This window comes from Triticum dicoccoides, chromosome 1A (assembly GCF_002162155.2).
Source record: "Triticum dicoccoides isolate Atlit2015 ecotype Zavitan chromosome 1A, WEW_v2.0, whole genome shotgun sequence".
NCBI lineage: Eukaryota > Viridiplantae > Streptophyta > Magnoliopsida > Poales > Poaceae > Triticum > Triticum dicoccoides.
Window position 1 is genome coordinate 518,292,964 of NC_041380.1, and position 5,837 is coordinate 518,298,800.

A 5,837-nucleotide genomic window follows, 5' to 3' on the forward strand; every position below is an offset into this window, starting at 1 on the left:
TTCTTCTTGGAAGCAAACTTCCTAAAGATACTCATGTTTTTCCTATGAACAAAAATTCTGAAATTTGTAGTCCATAAAACTTTATCAACAAAACTTTACAAGATTGATAGCAACTAGGACAAATGCCCGTGCGTTGCACCGGGCTAGAAATGAAATATAACCTGCTCCACGTGTCATTATGCAACATTTTTAATCCAATTTTTACAAATGTATAAATAAGATTACACTAAGTATTTTTTTTGTACGATGAAATTTGGGCGTACCCTAACAATGTTCACCATTACCTATTTCAGCTCCGCACTTTCATTTCATTTGAAAAACACAAATGTTTTTATCAATCAACTTTGTTTTTTGTTGTTCAGAAAAACATGATTTTTTTTACTTTCATAAGGTGTTTTTTTAAATCGGGAATATTTTTTAAAATGGTATCATTTTTATGGCGATGTTATCTTTTTTTGAATATTATATTTTATTTGTAATTTTTTTACACTATTTTTTGGGCTTTGTCCATTGACATTTGGCCTACATTTTAAGTCCAGCCTAAACTGCACCGACGCCAGCTGAGCTCCTCATCTCGTCTCCCCTCCGGCCGGCTCTCTTGGCCTCTCCATGGGTTCTAGAAAAAACAGTGAAAGCCCCAAAACACAAAAGCACTCACATCTAGCGACATGAAGCATACACGTCCCTTCCCTTCTCTCTAGCAAGTAGTAGTGGTTACTAAACAAAATCTAACAATCGAACATTGTATAAATTGCTACGGCAACCAAGTATAATCAATCAGAAACACGAATAGCAGCAGGGTCTCGATCCCTCTCACTTTCTCTCTACTTCTTTCTTAATTCTCTGCCAAAACAACACGCAGCAACAGCAGCATATGCAAGCACATAGTAGCAGCCTCCTCTCAATTTCTCTCAATGGGTTCTAGAAACATCCCATGGCAGTAACTCTTGTATGTAATCTTATGTAAATTCTGTTCCATTTGTTGTTTATAGAACCATAGTTTTAAATAGCCGGCTATAACCCCGCTATAGCCTTGCTATAGCCTTTTCAGCAAGGTGCCGCTAAATGGTCTCATGTACAAACATCCCGCTATAGCTCCGCTATAGCTGATTTTGAGGTCCACCACTATTTGGCATAGCCCGCTATTTAAAACATTGCATAGAACCCAATAAAGGTCCCGTAAATTTACACACGACAACAGCTGGCTTGTTTTTTTTATAGTATGTATTACTGGACATTTCTACTGACGCTAGTACATAGCCTTGTTCTAACTTTGCATCAGTGTTGCTCTACTGTATAAAAATGATATCGTAAATGTACGCAATAAAGGTCCCGTAAATGTACGCAAGACAACAGCTGGCTTGTTTTTGCATCCATAGATTTCTGAGCGAACTTGGATCAACGTAAGGGAATATCAAAATGATATTCGAATTCATGCATTGTTACGGAAATGAATATAGCCAAAATGGAGAGCCTGCACATAGCTCATTATGCCAAAAAGGATCTATAGAAGTACAGTACGTAAGCCATGGATCGTAGCAAGAGTAGGTACCTGAAAATACATGAACTTAGAAAAAAGATCATGCACACCCGTCCATATGCAGGAGACAACTATAAAAACATGCAAGTGGATTTTTCAAGGTATATGTACAAAATTAGTTTGTGCCCCTTACTACATTAGTAAATGAATCAACTTCCCCCACAAAAAAAGTAAATGAATCAACTTCTTGCGATAACCAATAACATTTTAGGGAACTATCTCTTTGCTTGATAACCACTATCAACATGTACATAACTTCAATATTTTATCACAGGGTACCAGACACTCAGATACATCAGTTCGAAATCAGTTGAACATGAGAAATATTTGTGCAGAACACTCATATCAAATTCAGAACAACATACTCAGTTCTATGTCATCTTACTTGCGAAATCATAAATTCAGAACATGGTATCATATTCAGTTTTGCTACTGGGAAAGGCTTGTTACACTTCAGTATGCACAATAGTACATGCTTTAACCTGTCAAATATGTGTTGTCATAAACAAAGAAAAAAATGTATTTGATTTTCCATGGAACTGCTTGAAATCGAAGATATGGATTATGGTGCAGCACACAAATCAAATTAGCATCACAGCTTAAACCGAGGTCTGTTTACGATCAGTCTGAAACTCGACTCGATAGGCTGAATATACACAATGAAACACAAATTTCAGTGAGATTCTCAGATTCACAGAGGAAAGTTGCTTGGAACTTTAACTGGAAAAAGGATCAAAGTTGAACATGAACTGGGAAAACATTCTAAAAGTTCAGACTGGGCATGCTAGTCTGCTGCTGTTGAAAACTGCCTGTATAACCAGGATAGAAACAACAACTAAAACAGGGGATTACATCCAGTGATTAGCTTTCATCAAGGGGATAAATACCTCTGGTGTAACCGCTGCAGGCGCCATTGTACGGCTCGACCGATGTTCTTGATAATGTCGAGCTAGATGGGGATGGAGGTGATGGCAATGGACCACAATCTATCTGATTATCTGATTTTGGCACAATCGATTCAAAACACTCAGAAACTGGAGTACATGTTGACATAGTTGGTGACATAGGTGATGGCTCCAGAACACTTGATTCAGAATTTTTTTCTTTTTTTGAAGGTCGGTTATCAAAGTCCTCTTCAATGTTCTGTGTAATATTAAGTTACAGTGCTGTCATCTATTTTCTGCAATCAGAACAAAAATAAAAGGTAAACCTCCAACCATTAGAAGCATCATCTGACAGTAGCTTTGTTTAAAGGAGATGAAAATATTACAATCCAGTATGTAGAAGGCAAAATTATATAGAGATAAAATTTACCAATACATATGTGCATGTTTAAAAATTCTAGAATGAGAAAGTAAATCATATCAGCAAATGTGGTCTACCACACAGCATAAAGGAACTCTGTTGATTAAGTAGCTATATATGCGCATGTCAAAATATTCTAGGCTGCAAAACCATAAAAACAGGAAAGTTCAAGACACACATTATGATCCATTACATGAGAATTAATATGATCTTTTTGACATTTTATTTATCCTACATCTTTGTGAGACCCGCGGACTCAGCGCAGAACCTAATTTTTTTTCCTACATTTACATTCTCAAACAGAACTGCATTTTTCTAGTTGTCAAAATACAGTGAGCAGTAATTTTTCGTAAACATCATGCCCTGTTGAATATAATTGAGACCCGTCCATCACTTATTTGTGAACTACTTTTGTTCTGGTCACCTATGTACTGAACTACTAAACACTCCTTACGAATTTACTCTGCTTCTTTCAAGTACAAACAAAATCCATTTATGTAGGAGTGCATGATGCGTTGCTTGTCAGTGAAATATAGTCTAGTGTCGGCAATAGCTATATTTGCTGTAGTAAATTGACGATTTGACAAACATATGAGACCCATCAGATGCTTCAAAAGTACCTCAAAGTAGGTCTAGGCGACGGCTGATGGTCTTCCGGCAAAATCGGCGGAGGCGGTGGCAGATTGTCTTGCGGCGAAGTCGATGGAGACGATGGCGGTGAAGTCAAAGGAGACGATGGCTGCGAAGTCGACAGGTATAGTATAAGACAATCATAAATTCGGCAAGGAGGAAGATCAGGGAATAGTAATGCGAATTATGCCACTATATATTTGAATTACATGGAGATCAATCACTCCAAAACCAAGTTTTCTGATATACAGACCGTTGTCTAGGCTTATTACATCAAAATGCACAGTTACCTAAAAAAGCAGTCCTATTTGTTCTTAGTTCTTTGAGTTGAACTTTTAGACCTGGCATTTGATTTCTTGCATGGCTGATAACTATGATGATTGTGATTCTTGGCAATTCTAGTTTACTTCTCAGCTTGAAGAATATGCTCTCATCTTTTAAGGATAACCTTAATGTTCCTCACTATGCAATGATCCCAAAATATATACGAAAATGAGCATGTACTTCATGCTCTTCTAAATTTTCTTTCCCTGACAGAAGGGAAAACACCCAGCTTCTATTAGATAAAACAAAGTATTACAAGGTATATATGGAGAAAAGTGTCACAGTAATAGACGCATTGTACATGTACCAGGGCTCACATATGCAAACTAATATGAAGGGGATTCATACCTCCGGTGTAGTTGCCACAGGCAACATTGGACGGCTCAACGGATGTTCATTACTCATCTTAAGGGCCTGAAAAAATCAACTCCAAATCAAAATAAGCTTTTTGCAGACAGACATCGGTGTTGACTAAATCACAACTATGAAAAAAATAGTTGATCATTCTTTTATTCTCTCAAGTGGCACCAGGCACTTAATTCTACTGAAAAATATGCAGATACACACTGGCTACATGCCTAGAGTAGTTAGCTCTACACAAACATTTGCATATAGGTCTTGAGCAACTGTAATGCAGTTTTGACAAATTGAGACATTGATTTAGCACAAAATATGTACATATACTTTATATGGGGCACTTATAAACATGCTACCAGGACAAAAACAAAATTAGTTACTAAGCAAAAAACATGGGCCTGTAACCCCAGAAACTATATAGAGGAAAGTTGTTTACACATCCTAATCCTGTTTTGCTAGGTGCAACTAGCATATCTATTCTGCAAAGCTAATTCTTAACTGAAGAAAAATCATGACCTAGGTGCAGCTAGCATATCTATATTCTGCAAAGCTAATTGTTAACTGAAGAAAAAGCATAATCGAGCAAGGGGACAGAAATAGTAACTACAACAGGGGAGTCGAAAACATTTTAACATCATAAAAGCATGAAAAAAATATGGTCTTTGAGATCGTCATCTTAGACACACAAATTTATGAGCCATACTGAGATACATAAGCATGATTTATACACAATAGTATCGATGCATGCATGAGCAAAGTAGCTTATGTATGCAGTTCAAATTAAGTGAAGCAAGTTCATACAATAATTAGAAGGTTCAGTACAGTTCTCTGTTTCAAATTGTTTTTCTTGTGATGCGGCAAAGAAATTCTCCTACAGTTGCAAAAATCATTATTCATAGTTAAGACCAACAGTAGCAGGCACAAATTTAGGAAAAATACCACATGAATCTGAATTGAACCGTACATGATTCACAGTCGCATCTAGGTACAAAACCAACAGTGGTCCTCCATCTAAGAAATCCACGAGTCCACGTTGATCTCAAGATTACTAACTAAAACCAAGTCTCGCAACAGTAAGAGAAGAAGACCATGACCACCAGTATCAAGTGCTGAAGAATCGTATTAGGTGTTTTACAATTACGGATAGTAGAAGAGCAGTGAAGTGGAAGCAAAGAGGCAAACAAAGCTTGCTATTCAGCTCATCTCCAGCAACAGCGGCAGCAAGGTGGCGTCAGTGACGGTCAGGTCAAGTTTTGACGAACTTCAGGCTCTAACGCGCCGTGGCGTAGCTTAGAGGGGATACATACCTCTCGTGTAGCCACCACAGGACTCGGCGGGCGTTCTTGTTCCTCCGGCGAACTCGGCGCTTGTTCCTTCGGCGAACTCGGCGCTTCTTCCTCCAGCGAACTTGGCGGCGACATTGGATGTTTGGTCAAAAATTGCAATTTTGACGGGATGATGGAGATTATGGTCGAAAGGCAAAACCAGATGGAGATTCCAGCCGAGGAACCTTGCTTCTTATAGCAGCCAATCAAATTCGGGTTGGGCACTACATCAATTTGTGTTGGTTCCATCCAAATCACGACAGGAGCAGCGGAGGTTGAGAAGGATACCACGGAGGAGGCCAGAGAGGACTGGCGGCCGGCGCCGGCGGCCGGCGTACCATCCTCCATGAACGCCC

The 5,837-nt window shown here is 38.5% G+C and overlaps 1 long non-coding RNA gene across 2 annotated transcripts; it reads right to left on the reverse strand.

Annotated features, from left to right (window-relative positions):
* Nucleotides 1-1,442: 1,442 nt before the first annotated feature.
* LOC119314571 lies at nucleotides 1,443-5,564 on the reverse strand. 2 transcript variants are annotated; one of them, XR_005152358.1, is made up of 5 exons: nucleotides 5,464-5,564; nucleotides 4,148-4,213; nucleotides 3,466-3,584; nucleotides 2,428-2,720; nucleotides 1,443-1,552 (listed from the first exon to the last, which is right to left on the reverse strand). It is a non-coding gene; the product is annotated as an uncharacterized LOC119314571 (long non-coding RNA). The 2 variants fall into 2 exon arrangements; XR_005152380.1 differs by lacking the exon at nucleotides 1,443-1,552 and adding an exon at nucleotides 2,109-2,186.
* Nucleotides 5,565-5,837: the final 273 nt, after the last annotated feature.